Source organism: Equus asinus, chromosome 20 (genome assembly GCF_041296235.1).
Source record: "Equus asinus isolate D_3611 breed Donkey chromosome 20, EquAss-T2T_v2, whole genome shotgun sequence".
NCBI classification, from domain to species: domain Eukaryota; kingdom Metazoa; phylum Chordata; class Mammalia; order Perissodactyla; family Equidae; genus Equus; species Equus asinus.
Window position 1 is genome coordinate 42,730,520 of NC_091809.1, and position 25,388 is coordinate 42,755,907.

Here is a 25,388-nt window from a genome sequence, read left to right on the forward strand (position 1 = left end):
AGGTTTGATTAACCACAGGCCATAATGGCTATATCAGTTTCTTTTGTAAGTGAAAGATTGTCTTTGCATATTCATAAGGGGGTGTATAAGCAGCGCTGCGGGAGCTGTCAAGGCCTCTAAGCTGTGTTGGATTAGTAAGTGTATGGGAGGCCTCCCAATGGGTGGCCCTGGGGACATTTTTTCACAATCAAGGAATTCAGATTGTACAGAATTTACCCACTGTAGAAGTTGTTAGGCATAGAAGGAGGTTATAGAATTTATTTTTCCCATAGATCTTTAAGGACAGGACAGAAACTCACTGAATGGATTGGATTCAATACAATCCTGAAGCCTTTGAAATTAACTATTACTAGGATGGAAGAGCTAAAGGAAATGTAGAAACTGAGAAGCATGAAAGTCAATCCAATTATCTCAGCAGCTGGGGGTGGGGGCTTGTATATAAATTGGACATTGTGTGGGATGAAGGATAGATTCTGTATTTTAGGATAATTCAGGTTTTCCTAATAATATGCTACTATAATGAGCTTGGCCAAATGGATCCAACCTGTTAAAATGTATCCATATACTAAAGTCAGCTGAATTAGGAAAATAAATATAAGGCTTATATTATTTATACCAGAGTCAACCAATTGCTAAAGATAAAGTTTTATTTCATTTACGTAGTTTTTATTTCTTTGAACATTACTTTTAAATGTATTATCTCAGTTTATCCTCCAAACAAGTTTAAGTAAATGATGAGGATCTGGACTAAACTATTTACAGCCTGTCTTATAATTATAGTCTTTTGCTGAATAACGACGTTCAGATCAACGACAAGATGCGTATATGATGGTATAGCCTAGGTGTGATAGTAGGCTATACCATCTAGGTTTGTGTAAGTACATTAAAAGATATTCACACAACAATGAAATCGTCTAAAGACATATGTCTCAGAATGTATCCTCATCATTAAGTGATGCATGAACTGTATTGGCAAGGCTAAGCTTAGAATCCAGTGCTCTTTCCACTTAACCACATTGCTTCCTTCTGAACACTTCTAATCTTGGCATTGTCTAATTCTACAGTTTTATAAAGCATTATTATGTAAAGTGAATTCCACTCTAGAGACTTGACCCTAGAGAGGTGATCACAGCTACCTGTCTAGAAATAAATCAGAAATAGATTTCCACACCACTGGTTCCACTCCAGCCTACATTTCACAAAATTTAGGATCAAGGAACATGTTTATAAACATTTTGCAAGAGACAAATGTGAAGGCAAGATTTAGATTCTTGCAGCAGCTTTGATACAATCCCTGCTCAGGATGCTCTTAGCTTAATGAATACACATGCTGAGTAGTAAAGACTTTTCAGAGAGTTGGTTTTGCCTGTGAGCTTCTAGAGACCGTTTTTTGATCCCTAAATTCAGCTTACAGGAACCTTTAAACAAATGTATGCTGCATTATTCTCATTATTCAATTATGACAGTCTTTCCCCAAGCATTTTAATTAGCACTCATTTACTGAGAATTAAACTGTCATTTTAGTTGAACTCAAAGGAGTACCCCAGGGACATGCATTCCACAAGATAATAAAAGCACCATATAATTCTGATGCTTCAACAATTTAGACTGGAGCCACGACAAGGCTTTTCCGTCAGCCATTTCTGTTGGGACTTAATCACTACTGTTGAAGAGGGGAAGCACCATCAGTCTATACCTGAAAATTTGAGACCTAATCATGTTGGATCAAGAAAATCTGATTTTTTTATTCCTACTTGATGATATCAAACAGGAAAATCAAAAGAAAAGATCGGCGATGTTAGGGTTAGACATTTGGCCTCCAACCCTGGTTTTGCACCACGACTGCTGTGTTTTCCAGGTTATGTACTGCTCCTAGTTTTCCCACAGGTGCAGTGGGTACAGTAATGACTGGTCACCACTGTGGGCTGTGATTGTGGCTTCAGCTGCTTTCTAGGTCTGCTTCATCTGTTCAGATCCATCACTTTTTCTTGGCATCTATAGTATAGAAAATTTCACGTCTGAGTGTAGCAGGAACCTCTGTCAAGACTATGAGATGAAGTGCTATAGACTATCCCATTGTCAACACTGAATAATACAATTTCCTTTCATTTCTGGAGGTTCAAAACCAGTGGTTTTTTAATCTACTTGAGATGTGGTTCATCTTGCAGACTTCCATTTTATCAGCCCAATGATTCACCAGTTTTGAAAACCTGAATGATTACAACAAGCATAATCACAGGACCACAGTCAAAAGGTACTGGCTTCCAGTTATAAGATAAATAAGTTCTGGGAATGTACAGTGTGGGGACTATAGTTAACGATACTGTATTGTATATTTGAAAGATGCTAAAAGAGTAAATCAAAGTTCTCATCACAAGAAAAAATTGTAACTGTGTGTGTGTGGCTATTGTAGTCATTTCATAATCTATACATATATCAAATCACTATGCTGTACACCTTAAATTAATACAATATTATATGTCAATTACATCTCAATAAAACTGGAAAAAATCACAGGATTGTAGGAGAGACACAAGGTTGACAATCCAATAGTATCCAGCATTTCCATTTACAGTTGGGAAGACTGAAGGTCAGAGAAATTCGGTGACTTTCCCAGGGCCAAATAACTTAGTTTGTGGGAAATGGAAACTGGAACTCGAGAATCCTGCTTTCCATATATTTGTTTTCTCTATACCTATGGGACAGTATATCGTAGCAGGCAAGATCAGGAACTCTGGAGTCCAAATTCCTGGGTATGAATTCCAGCTCCACCACTGTCCTACTGACTTTAGGAAAATATCTTAATTTTTGTGAGAGCACTTCTTTCAGTGTCTAATATAGTAAGAGCTGAAAAATATTACTTATTTTGTGTGTGTGACTGTGTGTGTGTGTGAGGAAGATTGGCCCTGAGCTTACATCTGTTGCCAATCTTCCTCTATTTTGTATGTGGGATGCTGCCACAGCATGGCATGATGAGTAGTGTATAGGTCCACGCCCGGGATCTGAACCTGCGAACCCCAGGCTGCCAAAGAGGAGTGTGAGCACTTAACCACTACTCCACTGAGCTGGCCCCCTCAAAAATTTTATCTGTTGTCATTACTGTATCTCCCTGTTTTCCATGATTCCTCAAAGCCACCAAAGAGTAGGGAGCAGGCTTTTGCATTTTGTCTGTCTGTTATCCCTTATCTTCTGCCATGCTTTGCAGAGGCTCTTTGTGCTTTGTACCTAAACCTCACAACAACCATGCAATGTAAGTGACATCAATCCATCTTTAAGACGAAAAAACCAGGCATGAAAAATAATTTGTCCAAGGTCCCATAGCCAAAAAATCAGAATTCTCTTTGATTACAAAAATCTAGAGAACTTCCATGTATGTCAGCTTGATTATCGCTTATGGTTCTCAGTCTACACCTTTCAGATGTTGGCTACTGTCATGGAGTTTTATTTTTAATGAGGGAGAGAGTAGTGTGCATCTTCCCAAATTATGTTTTGAAAGTACATTCTATTGTTTTCTGATGAGATGGCTTCACCTTTAACCTCTTCCCCTTTAGCAGTAAAGATTACTCTTTTCTTACCTAAGCTTCCCTGAAAGTCAGTTAGGGGAGAAGGATGTTTAGAAGTCCTAGGAGAAGGGAGTGTGAATATCAAAGATAAGTGAAAATATCTTACCTTTTTTTGTTTCTTGAGGCTGTGTTTGGCTTTAAAAAGACAGAAACAAAGAAAAAGACTTCTTTGAAAAATAGGCAAGAGCAACTTGATAGAAGAAAAAGTAAGAAAATTCATTTTTTTCTTTTCACACAATTCTCCAGTAACATTTGCTCTCCTCTCATTGATGGTCTGCCATATTGATGTTCCTGACACAGAGGTATGCTGAAGTCCAGAGCTCTTACAAGAATTTCTGTTCAATCCTCATTTCCTTTTACTTCAAGTGAGTTCTCTGACTTTTGTGTGAGATTTTGAATTTTTCTTGGCAAAACTAAGAGGAGAAAAACCCATCGTGAACAGATGAGAATCTCCCCCGTTCATATCGATTTGAGAAAAGGAGCTTCTCAGAAAAAGATTAAAGAGTTCTGATGTCTGCCCTGCGAATGAGGAATTGCAGGAAGTAGCAAGAACTGAATGATGGTTTATCAGAAGTCAACCTGAATCAGAGGCATTGACCAGTTATTCTCTTGAACATAGTAAAAACAACACTCAATCTGTCAGTCAGCACTTACTGGTTCCAGGTGTTGGAGAAGCTTCAATGGGCATAATGGCACCTTTGCCCTTAGGAGTTTACCTCTTAGCGAGAAAAAAAGCAAGTAAATACAGCAAATAAATAAAAGATCAGACAATAAGGTAATAATTCTACTGTGTATTAAAAAATAAGTTGTAGTTCACTAAATCTTTCTCTATGTGTTATTTCACTTAATCCTCATAAGGATTAGTTTTGGTTTTCTAGGCAGGCACTTGGCACTGGGGTGGGAGACACATTCTCCCTGGCTGTCTCTCTCTTTTCAGTTCCATTCATTCTGGGTTGGTTGAATCACCCTTTCTTCTTATCATGAAGGTAAGAGTCTCCTTTTCTATTAGAGCTCTGGGTCGTCCTCTTGCCTCTATCACTACTCTCTCCCTAGGTGAGTTCTTCCAATCCAATGACTTTACATACATAGTGATATCATCATGCTCTCAGATTTATGTCTTCATCCCTAACCCTCATCTGAGCTCCAGATTCACATATTTAACTATATGTAACTCACTATAGATAATGCCTTTAATTAGACGCCTCAAAGGAACCTCAGTGTTAAGATATCAGAGTGGAACTCTTGATTTTCTCCTGCTTGCAAACTCTTTCTCATTATACCCAACCTTGCTCCTTCCAAGTCTTAACCCCAAAGAAAAAGGACAGCAACAGCCTCTCATGGGCTCAGGCCAGAAACTTAGGATTTAATTTCTGTCTTTCCCTCATTCCCAACATCCAGTCTATGAGCATGTTCTGTTGATTCTATATCTACAATGTTCCTCAAATGGTTTTCTCCTCCTCATCTTCTCTTGCCACGATCCCAGCCCAAGTTATCATTATCTACTGCCCAGGTTACTGCTGCGGCCGCCTAACCTATGTCCCTGCTGCCACTCTGCCCTTTCACCCCATCCCTGACAAGCCATTTCCCAGGGAGTATCTAGAGAGATCTTTAAAAAACAACAAAAAATCAGCTCATGTCTTTCCCCTGCTCAAATCTTTTAATGACTTCTAATTCTTCTTAGAAAACTTTTAAACTCCTTACCCTGCCTTAAACAACATGTGGGATCTTGTTCGTGCCCATGTACTTAACTCCCCAACCTCATTCCAGACTCTTATCCTCCTCCTCACAATTGCTCAGCCCTCCCTGGCTTTCTGACACTTTCTAGAACACTCCAAGCTCTTTCTTACCCCAGGAGCTTTGCACCTGTTATTTTCTTTCCCTCTCTTCCTCTTAGCCTGACTATTCCTCATTCTCCATGCTTTGTTTTAAATTTAATCTTTTCTGGCCACTCCCTCTCCTTCCTTTTTTGTCTATCACCACACCTGGTTGATTTTCTTCTTAGAACTTAACTTTTGTCTAAAACTGTTTAAATCTGGAAGTAGGGTAGTCCATATGTTTCAGGCCAGTTTTCCAAGTTTCTCTGCTTTGGGGTTAGATGCTAAGCCATCTACTTGCCTTTTTGTATCAATAGCTCCCATATTAGCATCTCCTAGAAGCCAGCCTACCTTGATTTCTAAGAAGCCTAACTGATTCAATGAAGCCAAATAGAGGTAAGTTTCCATTTGCCAATCAAAGCTCTTTGCACTTTACTTAAGCTTCAGTGACAGTGGTAGTTAATGGGTGGGGTGGTTCCAGAGTAAGTGGCAAAGAATATGTCTGGCGAATGCCTATGATTTGATGCATTTGCCTATCTATCAGTGATTTTCAGTTAGCTACTATTTGTCTCTCTTTTCTCTCTTTAGTATAATGGAAAGAAAACTCTGCACACCCTCACATAGACACACATAAAAACTAATGAAGTCTTTGAGCTAGAAAGGCACACTTGCCACCACTCTGAGCAAGTCATTCTGGTTTTATTCCACAATTGTTTTAAACCCACCAGAGGCAGCTTCTCAGAACAAACATTTCTTCTTTCTACTTGCTTTCTTTTCTTGCTCATAACACTGTCATCCTTGTTAGGTGCCCGCTTCAGAGTAAACTTTGTTAGAGAGTAAATGAATAAGACAAAGGAAGAAAGACATGACACCAAAAGAGGGTTGTTATGTCAGAGAGCAGGAGAGGCCAGTATGAACAATCTCTGCTCCTGCCTGTTTTAATTATCTCCCAGTTTAGTTCAAGGCTAGCTTCCCCATGGCTGTCATGAGCTGTGATTTCAACTCATGGTATTTGAGTACACTGAAATTTAATACCACCAACATTGTAATGATGCTCAGTACCACACACTAATTAAAACCAGCAAATGACAGCCACATAAACCCTATGTGAAGTGGATGTGCAGTGAATCTCAAGCCCAAGAGGTAAAGGAGAAGTAGCAAGGAAAACCCAGTGAAAACTCAAGCTTCACCTAGACACTTTTCACACAACCGCTTAATGTGTGAAACTTAGCAATAACCAATGAATTGATAATTAGTCTGAATTTTGTCCTCCAAAAATTCCTATGTTGAAGACTTAACCCCCAATGTAACTGCATTTGGGGATAGAACCTTTAAAAAGGCAATTACGATTAAATAAAGTCATACATAGAAGTCCTAATCCATTATGTCTGGTGTCCTCATAAGAAGAGGAAGAGACCCCAGGGATGCACGTGCACAGAGAAAAGGCTTTGTGAGAATAGCTATGTGCCAGCCAATGAGAGAGGCCTCAGGAGAATCCAACCTTGCCAGCACCTTGATCTTGGACTTCCAGCCTCCAGAAGAATGAGAAAATCATATTTTGTTGTTTAAACCACCCAGTCTGGGTTATTTTGTTATGGCGGCTCTACCAGACTAGTACAATCAGACTAGCTCTTATAAGCATTAACCAAATAATTATTGGAGTGCAAGATAAATGAAAGCAAGGATTCTATCTTGTTCACTTTGATATTCGTAACACCTCACAAAATGCCTAGCACATAACTGGTACTGAATAAATAGCTGACAAAATTAAAGAACAAATGAATTGATTTAGACCTATGCCCCACAAAACCATACTCTCTGTACAATATAAACACAGGTGGGATTGAAAAGACAGAGGCTTTGAAGCCAGATAGACTGGTTTCATTCTTTACTACCTGAGACCTTGGGGAAGTTTCATGATCTTTCTGGGCTTTAGTTCCTCATCTGTAAATTAGCAATAGTAATTTTTTTTTTTTATCATTTAGTTGTTGTGAAGATTAATTGAGGTCATGTGCCTGGTATCTAGTAAGCACATGTAAAGTGATAGCTGCTATGGTGACGATGCTAATGATGGTGAGCTTCATCTTTTCATTCATTTATTCATTCAATAATTATTGAGCAAGCTCTTTCTATACACCAGCATCATTCTTGGCACTGAGAATGAAACGGGCGACAAGATATTGTCTTTGCTCATGTGTGCCTTATGTTCTAGAGAGTGGACTCCAAAATAACAAGAAACTATAAAATAATTTCAGTGAGTGATAAGCACCACAAAGAAAATAAAGTAGATTAATGTAATGATGACTGTGTATGGCAGTGTATGTGCAAGGGGGTAGTCGGTGAAAATCTCTCTGAGAAGGAAACATTTGAGACTGAGTCCTGAATGATGAGGAGAGTGTCTGGGGGACGAGCATTCCAGAGAAAACAGCTTATTTAAAAGCCCTGAGGAGAGAAGGACCTTAGCACATTCAAGGAAGAGAAGAAGGCTGGTGTGGCTCCAGTGTAGTGAACCACGTGGAGAGAGGTACAAGATTAAGTCAGACAAATTAGCTGGAGCCATAGCATCTAAGGATTTATACGCCAGGGGGAGGGTTTGGAGTTTTTCTAAATGCAATGAGAAACCATTGTAGGGTTTTAAGCATGAGGGTGACATGATTTGATTTACATTAAAGATTATGTTTTGCTAATATGAGGGGGTGGATAGTAGAAAGTGATGAGCGGAAACAGGAGGCTCATCAGCGGTCCTGTCCAGAGAGCCCTGGCTTGGACTAGGGTGGTAGTAGAGATGGATAATGGATGAATAGAGATGGTTGTGAGGCAGATGGACCCCCGATGGATTGAATGTGAGAAGAAAAAGAATGAGAGGATCAAGGATGACTCCTATGATTTCAACTTAAGAAACTAAGTGAGATGGTGCCACTTGTGATCATTTGAGGGTAAGGAGAGGAGGAGAGAATCAGCAGAGATGACATTAACCCTGGCTTTGTCTCTGTTTATGGGTAGATTTGATGCAACCTTCATGGCATAGCCAGCAGAAGCCTGATTCTTGAGAAAAATCACAATATTTCCGATTATCAATTTGTTGATCATTGTTAAGCCACTTTAAGTGGTTGTGTGGAAAATTATCTAGATGAAGCTCTGTAACACTGATGATCTGAAAATATGAATTCTTTGTTTTAAAGTATGAATAAAATCTGAATTTCCAACTGGATTCATATTGGTATTGTATAAGTCCTAGATTAAACACACTTATATTAGCATGTGATGCCTATGTTGTTTCAAAGTCCAAGACTATATTTTATAAAGATATGCAAAATCGGTTATTTATAAGAGAGAAAGATCTGACGAAACCTTATTGTAAATAAAAAGTGCACCAGCACAAATAATGTTCATAGTAGCGTGCGATGGCCAGACAGGCACAAGTTTATCTTGAGTATAGCCAAGTGCCATTCACATCTTCATAAGTGAGTGACAGACTTATGCACATATTGGATTTTCATACTCTGTCTTCTCCTGGCAGAAGTGTATAAAGAAGGTTCTGAAGGGGCCATGACTAAAGTTATGAGGCATGTTCCGGCTGGATTCAAATAATCATTCCCAACTGATTTTGCAGAACAGAGTGATCTAATGGTTGGCTAAGACTTGATTATATTTATGACCTTTTGCCTAGAATACCAGCGTGGCTTATTAACACTGATGGAGGGGTGCAATGGCCCAAATACTTAAAAAAATAGTACATAAACAAGGACATCTTTATATTTGGGTTTGAAAAAATTATTTTTTGAACCTTTGCCGGTAGGCAAAAAATTTGAATTTTTCTTTTCCTTAAGACTTAGCCAATCGAAACTATAAAAGTTATAAAGATCAGGGAAGAGCATGTTACCTCTTTTCTTTTTGTCTGTCCACAGAATTTAGCATAGAGGCCCAAGCAGGGTAATGCTCAAGAAAGTTCAGATTTTTGGAAAGCCTAGTTACACAACACAACAACAACCACAAAAAGAATTGCATTGTTATTAGAGAAACAATATGGATGGTGGGGGGAAAAATGGGTACAAACCTTACACAATTCTGGTCCAAACACTGCCTCTGACTAGCTGTGAGACTTAAGAACAAGCAGCCCTGCCACCCTCTGCCATAACGCTTTGGGTCTTGGTTTCCTCATATGTAAAATGAGGCAGACACGCTGGTTCCAAGTTCTCTCTAAAATGTCCTGTTTTATGGTGATGGGTGATGATTACCAGTTGGGCATTAGGTAAGGTTGCCAGACTTAGCAAATAAAACTACAGGTGCCCTGTATTTTATGTCAACTCTCGTATTAGAATTTGCACTGAGAGGCCCCTGGAGAATACAGAGTCATCATGAATGATCTGTAGTGTGCATAATCTGCTGGTATTTAATAGAGACTTGGCTGCTTCTGTTAATTTTTGGAACTTGTAGCACTTCAGATGGGTTTTGGATTGGTGGAAAAATCTTCCTCTCCCTACTGATATAGCCCATGACACAGAACCTAGAAGGAGCTAGTAGGCGAAGCAGAACAGAAGCAGCTGTAATCATCTTTCCCAGACCCCATGATGGTTCCCTAATGGGACAGAAACCTGTTGACAATACTCCCCTTGCAAAGTTCTGCTGTGGTTGAGAAGGCAGCGAAATTCTTGCTATGCCTCTGCCCTTTCATACTTAGTCTTACATTGGCATTCAGGAAGAATTACCATTCAGAATTATGTGATTTCATGGAAGAAAATATATACATGAGATTCTCTTAGATCTTGAACCAAACTCCACCCCAGTTTGGCCACATTCTTACAGATTGGGGAAGAAAGAAGTCAATTCCAGGTGTTCCTAGGTCAGGGGAAATCATCTCCTTGAGAACTTTAGAAATGTTCTGTGTGGCAAGAAATCTTTACAGAAACCAGCAATTTATTTGTTCCCTATACTAGGCTAGTACTGCCCTTCCAGCAACGAGAGCTGACATCTCATGGTTTAGGTTAGACTTGGTAAGTAAATTAGCCAGCAAAGTTATCCAACACCATAGCAAAGAAAATGTGAGTAAGGCATAGCAAACGAGGCATATGGGTTCTGGGTTTTGGGGTCGTGAATACAGGTTAGGAGCTTCATACCAATTGCTTCTATCCCTCGACACATTTCCATTTTAAGGTTAAGTAGGTTTAATTACACAGCTCTTTTTCTCATCTTTGCTTCTTTTTGACACTACATAAGATATTTTAGGAACAGAGAAAGGTTAATGGGCCTATGATGGGGCCGAGAATTAACTTCCTTAATTAAGCCTCCAGAAGACATCTTTCCATTTTTTCTAATGACCTGTCTCGGTTAAAAAAGACCCAAAGCTCCTGCAGTTTTGTGCAGGTCTTGCTTGTGTGAGACCTACACCATCCATCACATGATCGGAGCTTTGTCTTAGATGATGTTCCTGATTCAGGCAACTGCTGTCATCAACAGGGGGCCTGAAGTGATGGGCAGTGAGAAGAAAAATCTGATCAGTGTTGTGACTTTGGAAAATCCGCCTTTGTGGATTGCAACACTTACAGTCCAGGCATCAGTTTATTTTAATGGGGTAGATAGATGACTATATCCCTCCTCAAATTAAGTTCATCAAATATTTGTAAATTAAATTACAATTTAAATGTACCAGACTGTTAGTGGACTACAATCAAAACCTTGCCATGAATCTTCTCTAAATCTCAGGTTCATACCCTTAATTTCTCTCTTATTATTAAAAGATGTTTATGATGTGTTTCTCTTAGGTGAGGGCCATCTGTACATTAAATTTCTCCCCCCTTTTTTTTCAAATTAGATCTCTTTGAGGAACAGTCATCATTGATGAGATTTTGCAGAGCTCATTGCATTATGATCGGAATTCTTCTATATTTAAGGACACTCCCTTTTTTCCTAATTCTTTTGATTTAGTTTATCAGCATCTCATTTATATTTCCTGATATTATTGGAGCAGAATGTGTATGCTATTAGTATTCTTGCTCTTCCAAAATGATAATTCTGGCGGTATTTTCTAAACAGTAACATGTATCAGAATCTCTTTTTGAAATTCTAGCATTCTCTCTCTATATAAATACCTGGGCCATAGTTGGCAGGTTCTGATTTAGAGATACGGAGTAGGATGATGAAATCTAATCAAGATTTCTCAAAGTTTCCCCATTCACATGCTCCCCATGTGTGTATGTCTGGGAATACAGTCTGCCTTACAGCTCCAAGCCCAGGGCAGTGGATGGCTTCCGTTCCCTCTTTTCCAAGTCTTCTTAACTGTCTGAAAAGGGGAATTGTTGCTAAACAGCTTCCTGGGACATTGACCTCAGCACTGAGCATGAAATGGAGAACCGTTATTATCTGAACTATGCAAATGTCAGAGTAAATGCATGTGCAGTTCATTGAAAAGGCTTGTTAGGGACAGAATCCTGAATCTGTTCCAGATGTTTCCACGGATTGTCTCTCCCAGGTAATGGAGCACTGATGGTTTGTTTCCTGGTGTGTGCAGATATTTTAGTTTGTTAATGGACATCCTGTGCTTTGTTACCATGCGAGTTTATGGAGCCTAGATAGATATCTAGGAGTATGTCTGTATAACGATGCATTGTTAAAAACAGACCTTGTCTTTCCTCTTTCCCTAATTCAGATATTATATAGTGTGGATGCCTGTCACCTCTCAGTGTTTTATGCATATGACATACACTGAATTTAATTCTTTTCTATCAGCATTAATTATCTATATTAAATAGAGTGGAAAATAAATGACCTTATGCCTGACTTTCACTCTCCTCTTCAGAACAGGGCTGGAATGAGCAGATTAATCTGTAATAGGATGACCAGACTGAGAGGTGGCAGGGAGCATGTGGCATGGGGACCGAGGTTGTGCAGATCCAGCTGCAAAGTTCAAAGCATAATATCTGAAGGGTAAGGTGACCCAAAGCAGTAAGCATCATGGAATCTGCAGCAATTAGACAGAACATGACCAGAAGAAAGCAAAAGCAAGCAATACAGGGAAACTTTTCTATGTCTTTGCTTCCCTCTTCTGTAAAATGCTGATAATTCAGTACCTAGTAAATTGTTTGTTGTGAATATTTAACTTGTTAATACACATGAAGTACCCAGAATGGTGCCTGGCACATAGGTTGAATTAATGTGTGAAATAGCATTATCCATATTGTTTCCATAAGCAGAAACTGGAATATAAGATGAGTTCTGGGCTTCAGGAGCAGGGGATATGAATGTGAGGTGGAAGACAGGGTGCAGGTGTAGCTTGCCCTTGGAGGAAGAATGCTGAGCTGGAGCTCCTGAAGTCTTTCCTGCCTGAGGCCCAAGTTGATCTTGGAGACCAGTTGAGCTGAGCTTGAAGCAGAGGGTCTCATGAACCCCAATGTGGGGATACGGGGGAGCAGAGGCTGACATCCAATTCCTAGAATTGTTTTCTCCAATTGAGCTCACTTCTTGTCTTTCTCCCTTTCTAACAGCATCATCAGGCCACAAGGGAAAGATTCTGTGACCATCCGGGAGAGTGGCTGGTGTCCATGTTAACTGTCTCAGACTGAAAGTCCCTAGAAGGCAGGGCTTGGTTGTGCCTTAGGCTATAATTCTGCTGATCATTAGATGTTACAGGTGATTAGGTGTTTAATAAATGATTTGAGGTAGATCTTTTCCCTTGGTAGAGCTAACATAGGTAATTTTCACTATTAACATCAATTTCTTAATAGCCATCATTGGAGAATCTCAAAGATTAATTCATTGAAACTATTTCCACTAGATCTGTAGTTGCTGTGTATTTTTCACAGTTCCCAGGGATAATGTGATAGCTATTTTACACAGTGACTACATTAATTACCTAATTCATCAAACATTCATTGAGTGCCTACTACATGTTGACAAAGGTACTTGATACTCAAGATACAAAAGAAGATGGTGACATGGTTCCTGGCCCCAAGGTCTCATAGACTCATGCAAGGACAGAGTCAAGCTGACAGACACTATAGTTCGGTGCAAGTGCTGCTAATAGAGCAAATATGAAGTGTCATTGGGTTGCAAGGATGATCAGCTGTACCTCGTGGTGGAGAGTCATGGTCAGGAAGAGCTTCGCAGAGGTGATAAAAAGAATGACGTGATCATAAAAGGTAAGAAGAGGTTTATCTGGCAGAGAATGAAAAAAGAGTATTGCCAGCAGAGAGGAAGCTTGGGCAAAGGGAGAGGCATGGACCACATATATTAGGAGGTTCGTGGACAAGTAGGAAAGTGGGAGAAATAGGATTGGGAAGGTAGAAAAAAGCAATATCACCAAAGACCTTGCATGAAAAACCTGAAAGTATTGACTTTGTCGGAAGTCATTAAAGGACATCAAACAAGAAGATAATGTGATCAGATTTGCCTTTGATATGTCCTTTCTGATGACAATTTGGAGGATGCAATGGACGAAAGCAAAATACTGCATAGGGAGACCAGGTATGCAGTTGAGAGACTATTTTAACACCTGTGTTATAGATGATAAGGACCTGAGCTAAAGCAGGGTGGTGGGGATATAAGGGAGGACTCAGATTAAAAAATCATTTAGGAGGTAAAATCAAAAGGACTTGGTGGCCAACTGGATGTCTAGAAATGAAAGAAAGGCACTTTAATGCCAAATATATTTACTATTGGTTGTCACAGTCCACAATGCATATTCTTCTTTCAAATCTTTGCTGGTGATCCAAAGCAAATTCTGCTCCAACAGCCCTTAAAGGAAAAAATGGAGGTGATAAACCTGCTGGAGCAAAAACTGAATACATTTTAAGGAAGCTTTAGATTTTATTGCTTTCCTTTCTTTCTCCACTGAAATGCCCAGAAAACCCAATGTGGTCTACCAGTTGAAATTTTGTAAAGGTTGCTAATGGTGAAGCCAGACAGTCGTGGTGTTAATTTCTAGATCAGTGCTTCCCAATTTAATATGCACACAAATCACCTGGAGATCTTTCTAAAATGCTGATTCTGATTCAGTAGGTCTGGGTGGTTTTGGGATTCTGCCTGTTTAATAAAGCTCCAGCTGCTGCCTATGCACTTGACCACGATTTGAGAAGTGAGTCTCTAGATTGTTTCACAGAGAGAGAAATACAACTTGTTAGTGTCACATCCACAATCAGATTGCAACAGTAGAGGCAAACAGCATAAGTCTCAGGTTGTGCTGCTGCTGCTTCAGATCTTTCAGACCTTGTCTGCGTGGGGCCTCTTGGGAACGGTATCTGTCCCAAGAAGAGAGCTGGTAAAGTCATATACAGTCATATACAGTCTGAGCCAATAGGTCATCCTGGTGTTCCACAAAGAGTCACAAAAAGTTTTCGCATCATACTGGCCCCGGTATGGCTCACTGAGTAATCAAGCCCTGAGTCAAACCTGAAAATAACCCCAACCCGCTGGCCCACAAACAGTCCCACCTAAATAAAATGGGATAGAGTAAGTTTTGTTAAACTTGCTATGGGATTGCGGAATATTTTGGGTTGAGTTTTAAAATGTTCTTTGTAGCAATTGCAATATTTATGTACCTGTCACCAGAGATAAACAAGACTGGAAACTTGTAAACTGACTCCTTCTTACCTTATGAGTCAGCACTCACCCATGTTTGGCCTCTACTCACTGACCATGTAGTGCTCAAGTTACAGTTTGTTTGTATCCGTCAGCTCTTTAATTATGAGAGCAGAAGTGCTAGGGACCAGGACCAGATGCCGGGGTTGGCATTGCCTGGTGAGAGACTGGCACTGACAAATGGCCTTGGGTGGCACACACACAACCTGGTCTGCTCTGGTTGCCTGAAATAGAGAGGAAATTTTGCTGTAGGGAGACTGCAGGAGGCTCTAAAATTAAGAGGAGTCTGGTATGAGGAAAAATGCTGTCTTGGGAATCACGAAACTAATTCCACCTCAACAATAACTGGTTATATAATTTTGAAGGAGGCATTTTGTCTTTCTCAGTCGTAGTTTCTCTCTGTGAGAAATGAGGTCAGTGGTCTTCAAACTGGTCTCTGCAGAGCCGTTCAGACTTCACAGAGGTGCCAAGAGGATCAGGCAGGACCCACACAAATCCTTTCCCACTCTGGGTCATGTGAGTTGGGAGGTCCCCAACATGAAGATGCCCTTGATTCTTGGTGTCACGGTAAACCTTTTCCAGTCCATAGAAGCGTTCCCATTTGTGAAACCGTTGATTTGGATTTTGGACTTTCTGCAAGAGTCCTTTCTAAACTGAGCACTGACAAAATTCTAGAGGGTAAGAAAACTCCAAAAAGAAGTTACCTCAAATGCTGCCCTCAGGAATCCTAAGTTCATGGGTCACACACATGGAAAACATTTAGAAGAAAGCTTATTAACTATACGAACTTGGCAGCATCCATTGTTTCTCCAGGGTGTACTTCATCTTAAGAAAATTGATCGATTTCTGGAAAATCAGCTGCAGAATTAACTTTAGTAAACCAACCAGAACTAACCTACTGTTTAAAAAATGCACTTACTTGAATTCCTGGACCATAGGCTGGAGTTACATAGCTTGTGCAACCAGTAGACTTGTCTTTATCTCAAAACATTTCTTCTAAGTAGTCTGCAATCTTAGCAATTCACTTAAAAGACATTTACCTGTCTTCATTGTCTCCATTGTGTTTTAACATGTGTTAAAATTCTTTCTGTGGACTGTACTAGAAGGGTTGTTACTATACTATTCTTTATCTAACCCTGATCTTCCGAGGGTGGTTTTCCTTCAGCAGGATACACAGGTATACAAGTGGTGAAGTGCCTAGGAGGAAAGTTCAATCAAAGTGGCTATTTATATACAACTCATACATGCAAGGGAGCGTTTTGCAAAGGATTTCCCTTCGTAACACAGACAACAGCCCCTTAAAAACAGCAGGCGTACTTGTTGAATGACTGAATGACCATTCATTGGTTTATTTGTTCCATGGAGTTGACTCCATCACAGAGCTTTGTATGAATTACTGTTTTCTTCTTTGGAGAACTGATATAAAGCTATGCTTCTCCTAATAACTACTTGCACCTTGATTCATTCAGCTCACTGGGGCTTCATGTTTACCTGGCTTTGAAAAGCATTCTTCATTCTACTGTTCTGTTTCCTCAATAAGATTTTCCTCTTTGGCTTTTCCCCTTGACCACAGACGAATCATTCAACATGGGCTACTGACAGAAAGGGGCATTTTTGGTGTGAATAGGGGTAAGTCACGATTAGTTAATAGAAGCTTGATTCTCAAAAATACAGTGAAATCTTGGGAATTTTCGTCTCATTGATTATGGTTGTTTATTGGATTATGTCAAAATATACAAGTTCGTGTGCACAAATTTTGAATTTATTTAGTTTTTTCATATTACAAGCAAATATAGAATTGAAATTTGACATCAGAAGATTGATAAATTGGACTCAGCTTCCTATGGACTTGAGAGCATCTCCACAAATAACATTAGGTTCCTGCTTTCCAGGAGATGGGGAATTGGCATTTCAAAGCATTATGTATGAGAAAGATAATCAATAAACTATAAAAATTATGGGATTATAGACTCTGGGAAATCTGTTCTGGAACTCAAAGGGTAAATGGGTCCAATTCATTTAGTTAAGAAAAATATAGGTAAGATAGCATAAGACCAGTGAAGACATCCTGGGAGAAGGGAGAAGACTGGAATTTCATCTCCTTGCTTGACCTCGAGCCTCTGGAGCTTAGCATGCCCATGTATAGACAAAGGACAGGAGTATCTACCTCTCACCTTTCAGTGCCCTTTGGACGTTTGTCAAGATAATAATTATGAAAGCATTATAATGCTAAAAGTGTTACAGATATGCAAGAACTCATCATGATATGCCTATGGCAAAAGCAGAGGCATTGAAGCCACACAGATCACTGTTCAAATCTCAAACTCTGCCCCTTGTTATGATACGTTGAGAAAGACATTCAACTTTTCTGAGTCACAAAACTATGGCTTCACTTTTAAAAAGGAGACAATAAAGTTGTTGGGGTAAAAAAAAAGTAATTTAAATATATGAAATCCCACACCTTACACAGTAGATATTCAGTTCATGGTTCTCATTGTCATCACTACAGGTAATAAATAAGAAGTCCATTTCCTAAGCATTCATTTATTCAACAGGTATTTTGATTGTTCACTATGTACATTAGAGATTAGATACAATTTAATGTCAGCTTATAATGTCAGTGGAGACAATATGAAATCATTTTAATGCATATTAAGGTGATATGTTGCCCTTAAATAAAAAGTTCAAGTTCATAACTGACCAATAAGATTTAAATTGTGCACAAATTGTTTTTGTTTGTGTTTTTTGTTTTTAAGTTTGTGTAAAAATCATTCATATCCTCACCCAGTCTTCCTTGTGATTAACAACGTATTTGTAAGGTGGTCACACAGTGAAGTAGAGCTGGAACCTAGCTGATAAACTATGGGCTCCTTGAAGGCAAAACCTGTCATAGTTACCACTGCCTTTCAGTGCCTAGGAATAACGTATAGAATTTAGATTTTTTTCTGGAGGAGATGGAAGCCATTTGAAAACTCTGAGCAGAGAAGTATCATGAACTGACTATATTTGAAGAGACTTATTCTGCCTAAGGGTAGAGAAGGGGCAAGGGTGAAGCTAGGGAGATCTTTGGATGGTCATTGCAATAATAAGGCGGAAATATGATAGTGATTTGGACTTGAATGGCTGTGGTGAGAGCTAGTGATAAATGGTCAGATTCTGGATCTGATTTGAAGATAGAACTGCAGGATTTGCTAGTGGATTGTAGTATGGTGTGAAAAAAAAAAGCAGTCAAGCCTGAGTACAAGTATTTTGGACTGAGCGATGGGAAGGATAGTGTTGCCTTTTGCTGAGATGAACCAGACTGGGAGCAAGTAGGAAAATTTTTGAGGGGACGATCAAAGATACAATTTCATGCAACTTAAATTTGAGATGTATGGTATATATACACCCAAGTGAAGATGCAGAGTTGACAATTGGATATTTGAATCTTGATTTCAAGGGAAATGTTGAAGCAGGAGATAGAAATTTGACAATGATTGGGGTATAGCTAGTATTCAATGTCGGGGACTGGAAGAAATCACCAGAGAGTGAACGTAGAGTGACAAGAATATGAGGTCTCAAGACTGAGCGAGCCCTAGAGCACTTCAGTGTTTTGAGGTCAAGAAGATAAGAAGGAACCAGCAAAGGAGAACAAAAGGCAGTCTGATAGGAAGGAGGAAAACTGGAAGAAAGATTGTTGTCTCAGAGACAGAAAGAAAGTAAAAAAGTAAAGCTGTTGTAAGGCGAGGAACAGGAAGTGGTCATAAAGCTGTGATACTGGAAAGATTGGAAAGATAACCTGATTGGAATGAGTCCAAAAAAAAGAGGAAGAGAAATAGAGACAGTGAAAATAGACAGCTCTTACAGGGGAAGAGAGTAATGAGGACGGGGGGAATGACTCGAAGAAAATGTAGGGTCTTAGCAGGGATGATATTAATAAATATGGCCCAGGCCCTGACAAGTCAGATTGGATGCTGACTATAGGTCTGGAGCAGAGTCTTGTAGGGCCCTGCTGATCCAAACTTTAACCATTTGCTTGCTAGATTATGGCATGTCCAGGAGGTCCCAGGGGAGAGGTTGGGGTGAAAAAAGTGAGAGAGAGGGTACTGGGAAGCTCAGGGTAGTGGGCACTTACCACCAGGTCCAGAAGTGTTTCAATATTTTAACAGTCAGGATGGTAGTTCTGGTGTGTTCCAGCTGAACACCAGCCTTGGATCCATAAAAAGTTTTTTTTTTCTTTATTATCTTCACTTTTTAAGATGAGGATACTGCAGCATATTTTCATGATGCTGAAAATGACCAGAACAGAGGGGAAATTTGATGATGTTAAGAGAACAAAGTGAGGATTATAAGAGATCCTTGAGTTGGTGAGCGAGGATGGAGCTAGTGCATAAATGAAAAGGTCGATTTTGATAGAAACACAATTTCTTTGTTCCTTATAAGGGGAAGGAGCATAGAGGATAGGAGCACAGACTAGGTTAGCTGCTAAGTGGTGGTGGAGTTTTTTCCTGCTTGCTTCTATTTTCTCTGTGAAAGGGTGGATATTTATTAACACCTCAAGTTTTCCTCTTCCTCAGGATCACTATGCATCCATATTTTTTCTGAGATTCATTTGGAACTCTGGGGAAATCCTGGCCACTAGACCAACTTTTGATTCAGAATCTGTGTTTCCCACCAGGAAACATGCAACTGTGGAACTTTGGTCACATCTCGTTCTGTGAATGATGATCAGAGCCCACCTTCCTTTAGAGACAGTTTCTTTAGAATGTGATGAACCTTGGCGGTCTAGTACCCTGCTTTGCTCTGGAATGGCCCAGAGAAGAAACATTTCTTGCCTGACACAGTGATGTATCCAGGGCCACCATAGAACCCGACTCAGAGTAGGTGTTCAATAAATATTTGTTGAATGACTATAGGACTGAAGGAAGGAGGGAGGGAAGGAAAGATTCAATTTGCATCTAGAAGGGACACCACTAATCTACCCTAGTTACGTATGTTTCTGCTCAGGAGATTTACATCTTGTTTATAACCAATTCCTCTGTTGCATGTTTGACGTTCCAAGATTTTTGCCTACACTCAGGAATACATCCAAAGTGGCTGAAGGATGACAGTGTTTGATTGTTTTGCCCCTTTCTCTATCTCTGAAGTTAATATGATGCTCTCGGAGTGCAAAGGCACGGACAGGAAGGAATTTAATGCAAATTTAGCCAGGAGTCTAGTGCCACTTCACAAAATATTGATTAGGTGTCTGATTTGCTCTCCCCTGACAATGGGCCATAGGAATAAACCAATGAGGTGGGCTCAACTCCAGCTCGTCATGGTCATTCGATAAAGCCAGGCAACCAATGAGGAGCAGCTACCTTTTGATTGGGCGAGAGGACAGTGAGGGGGGAAACCATCTTAGCAACAGCAGAAAATATTGCACACGCCCTTGCACACACACACAAACACAGACATCATGCTTTACCACCGTGCTGCAGTTAACAGTCACTGATTGTGTCTCTTAAGGCTTTTGTTTAGCCACAGTCCTGCTTCCAAAGGACCAGTTTCTGTTCACAGATCATGCTGCTTACCTGGTCAGTCACCTCATAATCCCTTTTTAATGGAATAAAGGGAAACATTCCTCTCTCTGCCCCCTCCGACACACATCTTATTAAGAGCCAACTTTGATCTGCAGGTAAACGGCACAGGCTTTGTTCTTGAAATGTACTGTTTTGATCCCTGTCAGGGAGTCGGCCCCACCACTGCCCTTCCTGCTCCAACTGCAGACGTGGAAGGAGGTGTGGCGTGGAGGCCAGGCCCACTGCTGGACTGCTATTTCTTTTGCTTCCTGTAAGAACTGCAGAAGGGATTGCACCAGGCCAGCACAGGCTTCTGTGTTGCTGTAATTTTCCTTGCAGACTTCTCCTTGCGTTGCTCCCTGGCCTTTACATCCAGGGCCCAGGAAAGCTTTCCTGTTTTCGGCATGACATTTGGCAATGTTGTACTTAGCCACTGGGTTCCAAACATTTAACATTCTCATTTGAAAGGCTCCCCTCCTCTGGTCTCCACTGTGTTTTTATGTTTCCTGAACAGCTGCCCTTATTCCCCAGGTGCCAGGGCATGGGGACTGCCTGCCAATCCTTAGTTTCCCCAAATTAGTAGCTGGAATAGCCTACTCGCCTCATTTTTATGCTCCCCTACCCCATATCCTGGCTCTGAGTTTATTTTGAGGCAAGTGGTGATGGCAGGTAACTGGGAAGGCTCATTGGTTCCCAACCTCACTCTTTCCTCCCTGAACTTTGCTTCTTTGCTCTGACAGCTGGTTTCAACATGAATCTTTGATCCAAGAGCATCTGTCCATGGATTATCCAGTCCTGCTGCTGCCTGTCACTCATGTTCCCTGCTAACAGTTATAATCTGTCTGGGTGAGAAAGCCTATCAGTTAGGACAATCTTCCTAAGAGGTGTGTGGCTATATTTTATACTAGAGAAAAGGAAGTCAAGATGATGTCATAGGAATTTTCCAGTCCTAGGAGGATTATTGTGTAAGAAATGGTAGCCAGCTGTTTTCCATCTTGTTGCCTATAAAACAAAGTGAAATGACATGAAATTGAAGCAAGAAAGAATCAAGACAGGCACAAAGAATAAGGTCCTGAATATTAGGGTTAACAGGCCCTGGAATGTATTACCAAGTGAGCATTTGGAATTACTCTTCAAGTTAGGTGCGACACCCATCCCCTGGAGTTTCGTTTAGGTGTATTGTCTCACAGATGCAGTGAGATGGGCACGATGACCTACAGGGCGGCCGGGCACAGGCTTTGGAGTCAGATTAGTCTAGATTTAAGTTGCAGCTTTTCTGCAATCTCATAATGTGGTGTTAGCAAATTTCTCACATTCTCTGGGCCTTTTTAAAAATCTTTAAAATAGAAGTCACAATATCAACCCATATAGGTTTACACAAAATCACATATGTAAAATGCCTATTTTAGGGCTTACCATGTAAGAAGCATTCAAAAATGTTGAATCTTCCTCCCAATTGTAGAATTCTCAGACCTTCATTTCATCAATACACCTCTGGACACGGTATTGTTAATCAATTAAAAAAATTGAGCATTTACCTAGAGCTTAGTATTATGAGGTCTAGACACAGTGTCTGCCTATGACAATTTACATTTCAGGCCAGAAAAGACGCCAAACAAGTTATATAACAGGGAGCAGCTGAGGCAAGGCAAGATTAATGCCAATTTTATAGAGCCAGCAAGTATAATATGAGTGAGATATCTACCTGCGTTAGAACCATCCAAGAGAACATTACAGGAAAGTAGGACTCAGATTAGAGCCTCAAAGAATGGATAGAATTTGAATAAGTTGAAGAGATGGAGGTAGGGAGAGGGCGTATCCTCCCAGGGTGAGGCCGTAGCGTTGGCAAACACTTAGGAAAAGAAATAAGTGTGACTGTTGAGGTAGAAGAGAGGAGAGTGGTTGGCAGGGAAGAGAAACTCTTAAAGTATATTAGTTAAAGAGCTCAGGCCCTACAATTAGGCCTATCTCAGTTTCAGTTCAGGAACTACCACTTATGTTCTTGTGACTCAGTTTCCTTAGCTGTAAAATGGGCATAATAATTGTGAGGATTAAATGGGATTGGAAGCAGATAAAAGGCTTCAGGTATGTCTGACTGCAAAAACCACACACGCTGCCTTCATAACAAGACGGCCAATCATATATTTTTAACATGAGAAATAAATAGATAAAAGATACAGCTATTAGTGACGGCTGGACAGAATTAATCCTGTGCTGCTGAGGAACTCCATGACAATGACCTTTGGTGTCCTCCCTCCCAGACAGCTGCTTATACCCAGTTCTCCCTCTGTGGGTTGTGATTCAGCACATAAGCATTTTCCCTTTTATCTCCCCATTTGCATGCTTATATTAGACATGGATTTGGTTAGACCTGCATCTGTTGAGACGGCTAGCCAATAATAGAAGCCCCACAGGGACTAATGCGGTCTGGTTTTGGGAGTGGGTCTGGTGAGTGAGGCCTAGGTCAGGAAGCTATTAGCTGCCGAGTCAGGGAATATATTCAGCTGTCATCACTTTTTAATTAAAAATAGCCTGGTGGCATTTGCATTCCACCACTCTGTTGTAGGTAGTTGAGCACCACCCTTTCCCCTGCACTGGGTCCTCCCACAAAACAGGACGAATATCTTCTCCCTGGTCCGAGGACTCTGGGGCTTCTTCAGAGATCATGAGAAACTTAACCTTTAGGACAGAAAAAGGCACAATGCATAATGCATAATCTCTTCCTAACTCCCCCTTTAGGAATGGCTGGTTGGTGAGAGTATTTATACCATGGAAGTCTGCAAATGCTACAAATCAGGACTTTTTCCTCCCTGGAGAGTGGCATGTCAAACATTGACCATCACACCACCGGAAAAGAAGGGGTCAATTCCCAGCTGGTACTTCCTAAGATTACTATTGTGAAGTAGGATTTTCTATACTCCAGATTTTCTTCTTCATTTTCTATCACATTAAAGCCACTTATTTCATTGCTTATATAGAATGGAAACTTAAGAAACAGTATGGGATCAATTCAAGAGCCCACTGAGCTAAACCTAAGTTAAAATCCCTGCTCCTTAATTACTTGTTACATGGCCTTGTCCTTGTTTACTTAGCTATTTTAAGCCTGGGTTTCCTCATCTGTAAAATGGGGCTAAGAATACTGTAAACCACTGAAGGTCGCTGTGAACGCTCAATGAAATCTTTCATGAAAAGCACATAGTGCAGTACTGAGCATGGAACAATCGTGCAGTAAATGTAGGCTGTTTTATTAGTGAGTATTTATAATTCTGGTTGGGAGACACAATAAAAAGTTGACCGGGTACAGATTGACCAGGTTGTATCCAGCTTATCATGAACGCGGAAGTTTAATAAGGACATTGTTTGACGTGGTTATCTGAACCGTGTAACAGTGAGGTGTACTAGTAGGGTGGCACAGCACTTAATTAAAATGTTTAATTTAGTACTCTGGTGTTTTTGCATTTAAATATAGTGTGTAAAACAAAACAGAGCACAGTACTCACTCTCTTAAGTTGGCATAAGACACAAATTATATATTCAGCATCTTATAGCAATATGCAGATAAAGCGTCAACATATTTGCAGCTTCATCCACACAAAGCATTTTTGTGTCTATTTTCCATAGACATACCAGAACAAAATGATTTTTGACAGTTTCTGCTCTTTTGGAATTTTTGGTATGAAAGAGACAATACTAAGATCTCTCTCATAGGTAGACGACAGATAGGTGAGAGAATGAGAGAGGATATTCTGGACGTAGAATACAGAGCAAGGGGCCAGTTCGGCAGAGACCAGTGGCAAAATTCACCCAACATTTACCAGTCTATTTATTCCTGGTTTCACTGGGACCAGTGGTAGATCTAGAATCAATGGTTGTCCATAAGCCCCCTCTTTATGGTGAATTTATACTCCCCAGAGCAGCATCCTCAGTCAACCCGCATTAGAACCACCTGGAGTGCTTAGTAAAATGAAGAGTCCTGGGCCAAAGTCCAGTCCTGTGAACCATGCGGATTGAACCTAGGAAGCTTGCATTTTACCTTGGGCCTCACATCATTCTATCCACTTATCCACTACTCTACAGCCTACTCTCTTAACATTCCTCATATCCTGCGCCTCCTTATTACTTCTGCTACTGCCTTAGTTCATACATCCAGCCAGGCTGCTACAGTAGTCTCCTAGTTATTCTGTTTACTGCAGTCAAAATAAACTGAATAAAATTCAAGTCTTATTGTGTCAGATCCTACATAAAACACTACAATAGCTCCCTATTTTCTGTAGGATGACTTAGTCTCTTTCCTAAGACTATTAAGGCTCTCACCAGCCTTCCTCTCCTGCCTCATCCACTCAGCTGCCCCTTGCATGCTCCAGCCACACTGAAGGCTTTTGCAGTTCTCTGAGCACCCTGGACTGGGTCACAGCTCCACCTAGAATGACCTCCCCTCACCCTACTCCTGGCTTTCTGGCAAATACCTACTGGTCTTTAACATAACAGCTCAAGAATTACCTCTCCTGTGATAGCTGTCCCAACCTATTCTCTTTATTGTGCCTGTCCTCCCCTCCAACTTGTATTTACTTTGACGATAGCATTTATAACCTCCTCTGCAGTATTCGTTGACACGTCTGTCACTGCCTTGAAGGCAAAGCCCATGTCTTACTACTCTTGGCATCTCAAGGAACATATTAAAGTAACGTTTTTCAGAATAAATGAATGAACCCATGAACTGTACAACAGGGAACCTAAATTTCCCCAAATTAAGTTTGTAGCTCGAGAGTTGGGTGCATCATCTTTCTTTTGATGATTTATATCTTATCAAGAGTTTTCAAGATTGAAAACAAAATGAAACCATTTGGGGTTTCCCATATGTAAGTGGACTCAGTTCAGTTTGACTAAAAATTACTAAA

At 40.3% G+C, this 25,388-nt stretch overlaps 1 long non-coding RNA gene across 1 annotated transcript; it reads right to left on the minus strand.

Annotated features, from left to right (window-relative positions):
• Nucleotides 1–632: 632 nt before the first annotated feature.
• Nucleotides 633–20,684, minus strand: LOC139041082 (uncharacterized). Its single transcript, XR_011495654.1, has 4 exons — nt 20,503–20,684; nt 19,065–19,218; nt 3,670–3,976; nt 633–1,995 (listed from the first exon to the last, which is right to left on the minus strand). It is a non-coding gene; the product is annotated as an uncharacterized lncRNA (long non-coding RNA).
• Between the last annotated feature and the right edge of the window lie 4,704 nt (nt 20,685–25,388).